A 14,489-nucleotide genomic window follows, 5' to 3' on the forward strand; every position below is an offset into this window, starting at 1 on the left:
TTATTTTACACTTCTGAGGCGGCGCAAAGGTCACATAAGAGTGATGAGACTATGGCAAGAGACAACCAACTGTGAACATGAGAAGCATCAGTCTCTGATCAATAATGAGCTTATGACAGTGATGGAGTGTAGGAATTGCAGAGAAATTGGAGAAACAATTTGTTCAGAGATTGGGATACAAAGCTCCACCTTGTTTCAAGGTCGCTATTGCAGCTTAATGGGAAATGTTTGCTGTGTGATTTTGTTCAAAGATGCTCCAAAAATCCCTGATACTTTAATAAGAGAAAAGAAATAAGCTATACCATCTTCCGAATGAGTATAGAGTAGCTGTAAACTATCCTTTCACACGTAAAAAATTGTCTTGATATGTCACCAAATCACACTCTGCTGTACTCATTATTGTCAAGCAAATCTAAAAATGTTTTGTTTTCAAATCTGCTTGGATTCGGCCCAAAGCGATTCATGCACAGTTGGTGAATTGTGGTGCAGTGTCTCAGCACATGGTTCACAGTAATGCTCGCGTTCACCCTTTGATTATGAAATTTACATGACGTGGAATCAAAGGGTATCCTCTGAAAATGAAACGTTAACATTGGTGCAGGTATAGTTTTTAACCTTATGTGCTACCTGGGTAACTGAAGTGACATGTCTGTATCTTACTACTTTGAGCTCCAAATGTTGAACCCAGTGAAGAGAGGAGATTAGCATTGTGCATGTTGCCAGAGGTTAAAGCGAGATTTGGCAGGTGGGGGAACCTAAATATCTGCTTTAGTGGTGCTGCAGAGGGGGAAAGAAAATCACTCAAATCACTCAAAATAACTCTCAGATTGATTTGTGAGCATTATACAATTATACAATCTGCTATCCAACCTCTGTCCATATCATAAAAGCTCATAACATTTAATATGTCAGCAAAGACATTTTCAATTTAAATTAAACAGAGAGCTTTAGGGACACATCGTGTACATATATTCATGTTTAATATGGACATTTCTTATGCAGGCTTTTAATTTTCTATCTATCTATCTATCTATCTATCTATCTATCTATCTATCTATCTATCTATCTATCTATCTATCTATCTATCTATCTATCTATCTATCTATCTATCTATCTATCTATCTATCTATCTATCTATCTATCTATCTATCTATCTATCCTGTACCTAAAGCTACTGACACCATCTTGTCTGCCAGATGCAAACCACAGATGGAGAATGTTTGACTTCAAAGTAAAAGCAGCACCTTTTGAAACGTATTGGTTTCTGGAGTAAGGCAAAAACTTTTACTTTGAAGTCAAATTTTTATTTTTTTTTTTCCTGTTGGTCCATTTGGTCGATCTTTGTTTTTATTATTTATTATATTTTATTTTCAGATGTTACAGACGGGACAGACATGAGTGAGGGATAGGAAAGGGAGAAAGAAAGAGGAAGGAAAGGAAAAACAGAAGGGGAGAGGGACAGTGAGAAAGGGGGGGAGAAAAAAAATAAAAATCTCCTGGATCACCTGTTGAGAGAAGAATAGAAAACAAGCAAAAAAAACAAAGCAACATACTAAACACAACACCATCGCATTAATCTAGCTAAGTGTAAACAGCAGTAAATACTAAATATTCAATGTTGTTGTGCAGCACGCAGGACAGATGTGCTTCGAAGTAGCAGCCAAGAAAGGTGTAATTTGGGTCTACGAGCAGTGAACACCCGTGTGCATACCTGTGTGGATCAGCGCGCTTGTATTCCAAAGGTTTCTCCATGTAACGATCTGCTAGGGAGTGTGGGGGGGCCACAGCCCCGTCCTCCGGGGTGTGAAGCGGGTATGGAGGAGATCAAAACTCCAGACATCCAGAGGCCCCCAGAACACAAGAGACCATGGACGACCAACAGAGGGGCAGCCGCGCCACTGTTCCAGTAAGAGCTGAGGAGAGTCCCAGATGAGGGCTCACTCAGCAGCCGCGGAGCAGAAGCCAGGGGGAGTTGCAGTGACGCGCCCATGAGCTCCGCCGGCCCCCAGCTGTGCCTGAGTGACCGAGCCCCAGGCCGAGAGGCCGGGGGCACCCCACCTCCGAAGGGGCCCAAGCGAGCCCCAGGCTCTAGGCCCCGATAAGTGGCAAATTTTCACTGATTCTGTTTTTCAAAGCACTTTTTCAGTGCAAGTTTCACTACAGCTGAGAGACTACAGTTTTTTTTTTATTGGTTTGGCGCAGTTTTCACAAGCAATTGGTACATTTTCAAAACTCTTAGTACTTATATCACAACAGATCATCAAAAGTGCACCTTTTTCAAACATTTCAGCATATTTCCAATTGTGTTAGTACAATACACATAATGACAAAATATCCTTTTCACTACACAAAATAAGTGTTTCATCTAAATAAATGTTTCGTTCACAGTTACTGCCTTTCATAATGTTATCTCTATAGAATTTTTGATTTGCATCTCTTATTATTCAGTTTAATACATTATTTTATCATTTAATTCAACTGATCTTAATGTTTAATCAATGAATCATTCATTATGTCCTTGGATTTTCAACTTGACTGATTGTTGTCTGGTCATTTGTAAGTTACACATTGCTGCAAGAGCTTTCAATCTAGAAATACTAATTGCTAATTGTTTCCCCCTGATGATCACAATTAGTTACCATATAAGTAGAACTGTGTTTGAGACTTTGCACTGTTCAAATATGGAGCAGGATAGACTCGTAGGGAGAGGAAACCTTCATCGAAGAGGTGGTGGTGCTCCTCGACAGAGAGGTGGTCTTCAGAGAAATGTAGGCAGAAGACAACGCACCATCATCTCTAATGAAGTTTGTGTGTAATTTTTTTATGTCTGAACATAAGTGTAATATTTGCTGTGTAAAGTTTCACAGGTCAGTTACACTCATTCATCACCAAGGACAATTTGAAACGCTTACCTTGTATTATTTGCTCCTGAATGAAATGATTGGTAAAAGTACTAAGTTGGGAAAAAAGCTCTTACTGTTTTGTTTGGGTGATTAAAGCAAATGTTCTCAAAATATATCCCAATGATCATGTGTTCTGCTCTGCAACAATGATTAAGTGGAATGAAAATATGTACAAATACAATGAAATCATGACATCAGATTTGAAAGAATGACTAGTGGTGTTACAAACAGAGGTGTGGACTCGAGTCACATGACTTGGACTCGAGTCAGACTCGAGTCATTAATTTTATGACTTTAGACTTGACTTGAAAAAATGTTCTAAGACTTGTGACTTGACTTGGACTTTTACACCAATGACTTGGGACTTGAATTGGACTTGAACCGGTTTACTTGAAAAGACTTGATATTTTACCCCAAATATAAAATTTAGCATGCATATTATATAGAGATTGAAAATGTGACGTCATTCACGGGTAGAACCGCAAAGGATTCTGGGAACTCGTGGCAAGCGGTACTAGCGCACGCAGGCTTTCAATTAAAATCAGTTATACAGCGATAAAAAGAAACACAAAAATGTCAAGAAGCTGTTGTATTATTAACTGCAATAGCCGGTCGCATGACAGCCACGGGAAGCCGACGGGTAAAGAGATCGGTTGTTATCGGATTACGTCGTTGAAGAGAAATTGTTCATGTTTCCGAAGTAACAAAGAGGCGACTGGATTGCAGCCATTCAAAGATCAAATATAACGTCCCAGAACACTCCAGCTCACAGGTTAGTCTGCTCCAAGCATTTACACGAAGGTCAGTGTTTTGTAGTAGTTAATACGTCATTTTCATAACATAATTGGTGATATAGGTTACAAGCAAGTCTGGCGCTGAACAGAAATTGTCGCGCTATGCTCCTTTATTTATTGTGCATAAATAGTGAATTGTCCTGACACAATATTGCGTTTCGCTTCTGTTATTATGGTACATTGACAAAAACATATACTTTTATTCACAGGATAAAACAGGTTTTTTGTATCACTAATTGCCCAGTACGATTACAGCATCCAATATTATTGTCACTGCTACATTTCTGTGATGGGTACCAGAAATTATTTCCACTGCTAATTAATTACCATTGAGCTCAAAGGTCCTATTAATAAACGGTTAACGAATGTGTATTTATGAAGACGATTTGTGAGACTGGTAAACTTATGATACGTACGATGGTCTTTCGTTCTACACGGTGCATTTCAAGGTCCTGTACCCATCCGTCGGTAAACTGTACCTGGGCTTGTTGCAGTGACCTGAAGTTACTAAACTTCATGAGTGTATGCACTCACTCCAAGAACCGTATGATTATAAATATGCATATAAATATGCTATGATGAGATAGCTGACTTCATCTAACTAGCAAATGTTGTCCAGGCTACGTTGGTGATACAGTTTTTTTTAATGTGTATGATATTTTTGTCATGCGATTTTAAAGCTGGTCCTACAACCGCATCCAAGAATAACATGCAGCTTATCTCAGAACTGTCGGTGAAAATTATTCTTGGAGCTAGGTTTAATTGAGCTGCATTTTAAAGAGGTGCAATTTCACAATTTGTGTATATTTTCTAAGTTCACTATTTTGTCATGTGTTGAGAAAAACACAGATTTAAAAATTACATGGTCTAATATTTACATTTAGCATAACTGCAACATTATTTTTTCGTTTGTTTTTTTTAAAGACTCGAAAGGACTTGAAATTCAAAGTTTCAGACTTGTGACTTGACTCGGACTTTTACACCAGTGACTTGAGACTCGACTCTGACTTGCCTGACATTACTTGAGACTTGACTTGAGACTTGAGGATAAAGACTTGAGACTTACTTGAGACTTGCAAAACAATGACTTGGTCCCACCTCTGGTTACAAATGTGATCAAATGTGAGTTTTGTACTGAGAGATTTGAAAATGCACACTTTAGTTATGAAAATAGTACCAAACCAATTAAAAAAACACTTTAAATGTATGCAGACAAGTTGGTATCTTCCATACAAACTACAACCGCAGTAATCTCCTTGTGACCATAACCATAAGCCTTTAGGTGCAGCATCTACTTTCCGAGTGATTTCACCTCAGGAATACACATTTTTCCCCTAACAACAGGAGGTTGCCAGGGGACTGTCCTGTGTGACTGAGGCCTAAATCTAACAAATGAGTAAACAGTTCCACAATGGGCCACACCCCAATTTAGTGGGGCCTCTGGCAGCCATTGTGCCCTTTTTATCTCCATGTGACTCTCAACAGCAATGGCAACTTCTGTCTATATAGTCAGTTTGTTAAATTAACTTAAACAGATGCTTGATGGTCTCATTTGGCACTTCCTGGGTCCAACCTACACAGAAGATAAGGACAGTGTGGAGGAGAGTAACGAAACAAGTGTATCAAATCTCACAACTAGCATGTTTTAATCAGGTTACGGAAAATGTTACAAACACTGCATTCTGTTTAGAAGGGACCTCCTGTGACAAATGCATAAAGTAGATTAGCAAGAAGACTCTACCAGCCTGTGTTGACTCTTTCTTTGGCTGCTTTTATTCATAGCACAAGTTTTATATTTAAGTGAACCTTTGGCTTAAAGCTGAATCACAATGTTATTGCGATATTAAGACGAAGAGCCTGAAATGTGTTGAATGCCAAAGTCAGTAAATTTACATTTGACTTGTTCAAAAAATGTGTTTCCCAAGTTTTGTGAATGTGTTATGCAGAAAGACATGTACTGCATAACTAAAATATACACAGTCATGTTGTCAGTGCAGTACTGAACAATTTGTTTTGTTATGTTGTGCAGATTGCTTTAAATACACTGGTATGAGAATTTTAACAGGTTAAATATAAGTAAAGCTGAGCTATTTCTGCCTGAAACCAGTTAAAGTAGTTGGATGGTCATAGCATTTGGGCAAGCCTCTGCCTACACTGCTATGGAAGCACAGAAAACATTGATTTGGAGTCAGCAGGTTTGAAAATACCACAGCCAACAATACAAAGCAGAAAATCAATACCTAAGCATAGTCAGTTTCACTGCCAATTGCAGTTTCTTAAGTGGACTAAACCTGGAATTACAGTAATGAAAACATGATTGATTTCTCACTTGCTACTCGGGGATACAAGCAGCAACGCACGCTGCTTTAAGAGATGAGACGTGCTACTTGACCAACTTCACAATGGAAAACCACATTTGTGCTTAAGGCAAAGTGTGGATGTAATCTCGCTGCAAGCCTGAGAGCAATAGAAAATATTAATCACACGCAGGAGGCAAAGGGGGCGTTCGGTTAAAACACACACACATTACGCATTGCAGAAAGGGAGGGAAAGAGAAAGAAAGAGCATTTTATTGCCTGTCTTCATTCCCCTGGTACAATGACAGGCTTCACATAAAAGACATGATTTTTCTGTGGAAGAAAAGGCAAGTGAAGTACAGCCTGTGACAAAGAAAGATAGCAAGTTCCCAGAATATTTTTTGTGCAAAAAGAGGCACAGTCATGATAAGTGTCTGGTACTTTTTTTGGTCTTTTTCATTTTCAGTTCGGGTTAACTGTGAGATATATGATCATTTTCAGTCCAATCAAGCACTTATAAGTAGTAACTTAAGCACTCTCGGGGAGAAGATTGCATTAGACAGTCCAAAGGCACGGTGGAGGTGATAAGTGCTTCTGCCATCTCTGCACAGCTTGGTGGGTGATCTATTGCAACGCGGGATCCCATCTAGAGCTGTGCTGTAGTTTGTGGGTGATACTAAAGGGCGTCAACCACACTCCAGTGAGCCATTAATTCACATTGCAATCCAAGGCCTCTGCCACACACAGAGAGCCCCTTTGCTTTCCCAAACATACGTACATATTCCAGCACACAGCCGCATTTTGGCACCCAGCTGAACCCAAGTGGGAAAGTTAGAGTGGGGGGGAAAAAAAAGAAAGAGAAAAAAAATTGGACAAACTTGAAAACAGCCTCTGTCAGAGTTTTAAATAATGCACAGTGCGAGTCAGCGTAGACAGTCTAGTCTGAAAGGAGTCATAAATACCACACAGATGTCAAACCTTCACTGTCTGCCACATCTGAGCTGCAGACAGCAGTACTTGGTCTGCTGACAGCGTTACAACCCACACATAACGCGCAACTTTTGCAGTTTCAAGCCATCATGTTACTTCTTGTAAATAATTATCTATCTTTATTGGTTAAATGAATTTACACACAGCTGTCTCAATATAACGAAAGCTTTTGAGGAATGGATATTACTTATTTTCTTTCCAAAAGTCTGGATTGAGCCCTCTTCTATATTTGAACAGCATAAAGATACAGGCAGCAGTTGGACTAGCATAGCTGGTAAACCAACTGGGTCATGCTAATCTGGGTCATAGCCTAACAAAATCCACCAAGCAGCACATTATTTAACATGTTTTTTGTTTATTCCATACAAATACACAAGCATAAAACTGTGAATTCGTAGCTTTGACTGGGCCTTTTATGCAAATCATATCAGTTATAGCTGATCACTATCACTGATCTGCCACTTCATATTTAATATTTAAGATGTGAGGGTATAATTATAATACTTTCTAGAAGAAAGTACTTGGCCAACACTTCTAGGCAGGTAATCCAACGAGAGAGCTCTAACTGTAAGGTGAACAATGATAGAGAGCAGCGTTTGGTGTGATGTATTACAACGCAAACGTTACATTACAGCTAAATTTATGTTGCTAGTTGCGTTATAAACACCTTTTCAGTGATCTGCACAAGGGATGGATAGAAAGACAAACAAACGCATCAAATGTGTCTCTTTTTCCCTGCACATCTGTGCTGCAATCTGCCGATTGCAGTTTGTGTGCAGGGAGGAGGAAATAATCTACAGATTTTTAGGAGTGAGATATGGTCATTACTTTCATTTTTATTGCACAAAAGGGCAAGAGCACGATGGTAAAGGGCAAGCCACACGAAGCCTAATTACATGTCAGTGCACCAGTGCAAATGTGGTACAAATTTCTTTTTCTGGGGATTAATTAAGTAATCATTGCTGTCAGTTTTATTTTATTTTTTATTTGTAAGTGATGCATTGCTTTTTTTGATACCCCAACACTGATAAGGACATAAAAATTACAGCTATCAAATCACCGGTCCAGTCTAATTAAAGAATAAAAAAAGAGTTGGCAGAATTGCCCCCAAATTTAATGTACACATATGAGTTATTCAAGACCACCTTGAGCTGAAGAAGACTTTTATGTTCATCAGAAGTCATTTATATTTATATATGGTGATAGGACTTCATCCATGGCCCTCCTTGCCCTTCTGCCCCTTCTGGAGAGTCACATGTGGATAAAAAAGCAGCAAGACCCACTGTCACTAAGCTCGACTGTGCTGTGTATAAACTATTTCACAAAATTTCAGCTTCAGAGAGCCAACACAATCAGCACTGTATGAATACCATGCTAATTCATGTTACAGAGAAGCAAGATAATCTATACTGTAGGTACACTTCTGAACATTTCTACTACAGTAACAGCCATATTTGTTACCACTGGCCAGCACTATTAGCTAATAGTTTTATCCAAGTCGGCTATTATAAACAAGGTGATTGGCTGTTTGAGGAGAGGGCTGGACACCAGAATTCTCAAATACATTTCTCTCCTGGATTTTAAGAGTGTCATATTTCTTCCTTACAAGGTCTCTTTTCAATCTTAGCTTCACAAATAAACTCATTTAAAATGTGGTGACTTCCTTGTGAATAAGAGAACAGAAAAAAACATCTGGACATCTGCTGGAACAAAGTCGTCTGAATATTGACATTGCCACCATCAGAAAGTCCCTCTCCTTAGTATAGCCTGTTTCCTTGGAAACGTGCCCTGCTCTCTCTGTCAGTCTCCTGGCCTCTGTTCTAATCTCTTCAAGTCCTGTGAGATGCTGCTGATGCTGCAACACACAATAGTCTACTCTGTTTTTGGGCGATGTCTTCCTTTTTACTTATCTTGATTCACTGGGTTTTGCAAAAATGGAATATATCCCCATGCCCTTTGACGGCTCTAACGACTTAATACTCTCCTCGACTATTAGCTGTGATCCGTGGGTGGAGGGTTTGTCACACAGGAATGAATAAAATATATTCGTGACCTCCAAGGAGAGCGGAAAGGACTGTTTAAGCCTTTTATGATGAGACAGTTGAAAACATTATTACAGTACGAAAAGAATATTTTATCATTAGCAGTGTAGTTTTAAAAGGAAACATTTAGAGCATCGCAGACCTGTATCCGCACAACTCCTCCTCCTCTTCTCTCTGTCTTTTTTCCCCTTGAGATCTCAGTTCATAAAACAGTTTGATCAACAAAATCTCCTCTGCTGCTGCTGCCATAAACACAAATATTGTTCTGCAGATGCATCTTTCAGCCCCCGTGGGAGCTGCATGCATCTCAAACTGAGGTTGTGGCAGACGGGACTGAGGATGAATTTTGGTGAGGGGGGTTAGTTATGAAAATAGTACCAAACCAATTAAAAAAAAACTGTAAATGTATGCAGACAAGTTGGTATCTTCCACACAAACTAACAGCCTAACAGCTGCATCATGTTGGATAAACTCTCTGGCTTTGACACTTTACTATTAGCTCTGGTTGTAATGAATACATCTGACTTTTTATGAAAAATGGATACATCCACCATGACTTAAAAAATTTATTTGGAAAGTACCATTTCTGACATAGTAGTCCTTGCCACAACCTCGAAGTTTGACATATACAGACAAGAGCTAAGGCTCACACACTAGTTAAGTGTGTGAGCTTGGTTTTTAAGGTAGTCGTTCCATCTCAAATCATGAAATGTTTCTGCTTGGCCACCTGTGATATTCTTGAAAATGTTATGGTTTCAAATTTTGATACACACAATGATTGCTGTAAATTTTAGTTTCATATATGAAATACTTTTAAAGACACTTTTCTTTAAAAAAAAAAAAAATTGCCCGTCCACCCACCTCCAGCTTGTTTTTTCTGTACACTTGTTTGAACGTGAGTATGAATAACTAAATATTAAAGCCTGAAATTTTCACTGATCTTTTTCACCATAAAATTGAATCCGGGTCAGTTTGGTGCAAATATACCCCGAAACAATTTCTCTGTGTGGGCTTGTTAGAATGGAAAAAGTTAAAATAAAATTAACGTAAATGAATAAATTGAAAAAGTCCTGTGAAGTCTCTTTCTTGAGCACACACTAGCACGGCTTGTGATAGCTTCTGTATTTCACAACACTGCAAAACAAAACATGCAGAATGCTCAATCACATACATGAAGAAAATGATATTTTTATTCAATGCTCATGCTGGCCGGCTAACCCACCCTAACCCTTGTGTTAGGGTGGGTTAGCCACATGAGTGCCACAGGCAAGCACAGATTAGGATCATAGTGCCATCTATATTTTATTGCATTTGGATTAGACTAATATCTACTAGTATTTTTGTTTAGTATAGTGGTTCAACTAAAGCTAGCCAGAACTTTTTTGGTGTATCTTTCCCAAACTCCAGGTCCTTTTATTTTAAGAAAGGCCAGTAAAATATTTCAGGCTTTTATCTTTAATGCTTTTTGAGATATTCATGTTTAGTATTTAGTATTTAGTATTTATTTATTTATTGTCATTGTCAAGAACAATGAAATTGCGTTTGGGGCTTCCATACAACCCAAAAAAAAAAAGAAGAACATTGCCTCAGATTTCAAAGTTTAATAAAACTTGCTGGAAGTGGGTTGATGGAACATTTTTCAAAGAACTGTATCTAGAAGAGTATTTGATATATGAAGCTAAAATTTCACAGCAAACTTTGGACTAGAAAGTTTTCAGGAAAATCAGAGGTGGTCGAACTGAAGGCCCACAGTCATACTGAATGACCCGAGGTGGATCAGTAATTCAGTATGACATTAAATGCTAAAAAATGGGAAAACTAAACTTAGAAGTCAAGCAGCTGAGCCCTAAGAGCACCTTTGAGTTCAACCAAATGACAACGAAAGGCACCAGGCTGTAAATTTATTTATTTTTGCAACAGTTGCATCTTTCAACACGGGAAACCACGGGCATGGACTCACTTTTATATCAAACCTCAAGTGAGCATTCAGATGGGGTGTGGGTGAGATTGTTGGAAATGGCTGACTGAATTGGAGCTTCATGCTTCCTGATTGTCCTTCAGCAATATTTGTCAGGACATTCATTTTATTAAGCACACGAGCAAAATACATAATTTTCCTAGAAATATATAATCTGTGCAGACTCGTGTTTTTTTTCTCAAATAAACTGAGTGAACCATCATATCAAAAAGAGCAAAGTCTCCTTGGTAAGAAGGTTACATACATTTTAAGCTCAACAGAAAAGCTCTGACAGCTCCAGATTAATGTCGTCCCCAAACTAACCGTCGGCTGACAGAAATAAGCAGGCTGAATCTATCCTGACCTCAGGAGTGCATATAATTTACAAACAAGCATAATCATACACACAGTGACAGCCAGGCTCACAGAAACACACACACATCATTAGAGACCCATTATCAACAAACACAAACAGATACATGGGGGAAGATTAAGAGACATGTACTGGACTATAAAAGATAGCATGTGATTGCACAAACTCCTCGACAAAGTGAAAAATAGTAGTCTCCATTCTGAGAGCTACTTTGATGTAGTTTTCATTTTCAGTCACAGAGGCAAAATTAAATAAACAGAAAATCTAACATTAACCATCCACCAGTGGAACCATCGAATTAAAGTAATGTTTTCAACCAAGTTGAAACTAGTACTAAATGAACTGGAAACTTCAGTTCCACAAGTGGCCACTTGAGGCTGGCTCAAAGAAAAGAGTCAACACCATTGTATAAAGGATGGACATAGCTACTGCGACATTAGTGATTACAGGCTGCTATTGGAAGACTCTTTAAAACTACACTCTAAAAACTATTGTTTAAGCTCAACAAAAAAAATTAACGCAACAGTTTCCATTACTCTTTTTGAGTTATGATAACTTATGTTGAAATTAGATTGAACCAACAAACTATATTGAGTTACGGGAATTAAATTATCCTCCATAATCAAAGGTGATTTTAATTACCATTTACGTAATATTTGGTAGCTTAAAAACATATTTTTAAGTTGTTTACTCATAAAAATTATGTTCCTCCAATTACTTTTTCCACATTATTTGAAATGATTTTTAAGTGTTATGTAATCAATTACAGCAATTACAAAAACAATTTTTTAAAGTTCATTACTTAAAATATTAAGTTGCTGATTTTCATCATTATTATCATTTTAGCTTTCTCTTTTTTTATTGTAATAGCTTTTAAGAAAGGAATTCATTCAACATTTTTTTAATCAAATAACTTTTTTTATTTTTTAACAGTAGGCATTTCAACACTTTGTATTTAAAAAGTGAAAATAAACCAGAAATTTAGATTTATACCATCACAGCCAAGTTATAGAATATGCCTTTATGTATTTAACACCACAGAAACAAATGTGTTCAATTGGTTAAAAAAATCTACTTAGAAAACATTTTGTTGCAGTAATACTTCCATGCAAGTGTTCAGTAAATGTTAACTTTCAATGCCTACCAAACTTTACAAGATCTTGCATCTTTCTATTACACAATGCAGCAAACACCTTTAAGATCAATTTTACACATACAGGATTCAAAACAGCTAACAATTTGAAACAGAGTCAACATCTTTAACATAATGATGGTTCCATCAAGGTCAAGGAACAGCTTCTGAACAACTTCAAAAGTATATTTCAGATCCTTGCATTAGCTCAGATTGAGAGCATATATTATGCCCATGAGCAAAACACAGCACCTTGGGAAATTCTGGCCCTCCATGATTTTTGTTTCCTCCACCACAATGGTTGCAGTCTTATGGTTAGATCCAGGGGTGTACCGGTTACTGATGATGGCAGTTTTCATCACCTGCCTTAAGTTCTTCGGTGTCCTTGTAAAGCAAATTTTAAAAAATAGGTTAGTGAATTATAGAATCTTAATGAATTCAGATGATCAATGGAACGAACACACACACACACACACACACACACACACACACACACACACACACACACACACACACACACACACACACACACACACACACACACACACACACACACACACACACACAATGCTGAATTACTTACACCAAACTCCATGAAAAGGTCCTCGTCCTTCTCTCCAAGGAAAGTGATAAGGCAGCAGATGGCTACTTCTCTGCTTGTTTCAATTGTCTTGTGCTATTTAAGAAAAAATAAAATATGAGTATAAAATACATGGGTGACTGACAACAAAGTGCATTTCAAAGCTACCCAAAGTCTAAAGGTTGTCCTACCTCAAGAAGCATGTCCTTGATCTGCCTGATTCTCACTCCCTTAGCTCCTCCCCTTGATAAAATGACATCCATCAGTTTTGGGGTGCAATTGTCAAGTGTAGCCATTCAAGGCTTACAGTGGTTATTCTCTTGAACTCCTCCTTTATCTGTAGACCACACAAACAGAAGAATTAAACCTTGCAGACTATTAGCTACACTGCATTAATGAATGCTCTAATACATTATTTAAAGAGGATAGAAGTGATCTAAGGCTACCCCAAGTTTTGAGGGAAGAAAAACAATCTTGGTGAAGACGAGGGAGACTTCCCCACCATAACCGTGGTGTAATCTCTAATGTTTTAGCAACCCTGTTTTTGCAGAGGTTTCGAATTTACACATTGTTCACTCCCAGCCCATTTTGTAAAAAATGTATAGGTCATGCAAGTTTTATAAAGACATAAAATAGGTGAGCCAGATGGAAAAAAGAAGCCTCTAGGTTATCCCTCTGACAAAACTATTCACAGTTTAAAGGCTTCTAATTTTGGTAAAAAGAAAAACAAAATTAGCCTAAGATCGAAATTAGATTGCACTGTGTAGCAAAACTTTAACCACGCTTTTCCTAGCCACAGTTGCACTCTCTAGCTGAAGCTGAAGACTCAAATGAAACTTTATAAGTCTTATCCTCTGCTGTGCTAAAGTTTAGAATGGCTAGCATTAGCTACATGTGGTAGTGCAAAGTATTTCCTTATCTGTATGAGCATCACATCATACACAAATCCACTACAGGTGACTAGCACAAATGCTTTGCTTTGGTAGAACTGTTATTTGTAAATGAAATGTTACTTACCTTGAAATGTCTTTTACAAAAGCTTGCACCATGCAACCCAACATGTGTGAATTTGCCCGGGCTAGTTAAGTCGGTAGGGGAGGGAATTTGAAATCAGAAGAAAAAAAATAAGTTATCTATTCAATTTCTTTAAGTAATTACAACTTGAATTTTATTTTGAACCCACTAACATTGGGATTTAATTTCAAATTACATATAAAATTAATTTAATGTAATTACCAACATTATTAATTCAACACAACCCAAAAAATAAAGTTTGCAACTTAGAAGGCCTATCTTAATCAATAAATTAGAATTTTTATGTTGCAGCTATGGATTTAATCAAGTGGTGGTAAAAGGCCTGATGAATTACTTTTTAGAGTGTACAGCTATCGCTATCTGGTGGCCTGAAGACTACATCCATG

The 14,489-nt window shown here is 37.8% G+C and overlaps 1 long non-coding RNA gene across 2 annotated transcripts; it reads right to left on the reverse strand.

Moving 5' to 3' along the window:
• Positions 1 to 12,299: 12,299 nt before the first annotated feature.
• LOC113027470 (uncharacterized) lies at positions 12,300 to 14,223 on the reverse strand. Of its 2 annotated transcripts, none has more exons than XR_003273060.1 (3): positions 13,260 to 14,079; positions 13,072 to 13,164; positions 12,300 to 12,872 (listed from the first exon to the last, which is right to left on the reverse strand). It is a non-coding gene; the product is annotated as an uncharacterized LOC113027470 (long non-coding RNA). The 2 variants fall into 2 exon arrangements; XR_003273061.1 differs by lacking the exon at positions 12,300 to 12,872 and adding an exon at positions 14,086 to 14,223 and having other exon boundaries at positions 13,021 to 13,164; positions 13,260 to 13,405.
• Between the last annotated feature and the right edge of the window lie 266 nt (positions 14,224 to 14,489).

This window comes from Astatotilapia calliptera, chromosome 7 (genome assembly GCF_900246225.1).
Source record: "Astatotilapia calliptera chromosome 7, fAstCal1.2, whole genome shotgun sequence".
Classification (NCBI taxonomy): domain Eukaryota; kingdom Metazoa; phylum Chordata; class Actinopteri; order Cichliformes; family Cichlidae; genus Astatotilapia; species Astatotilapia calliptera.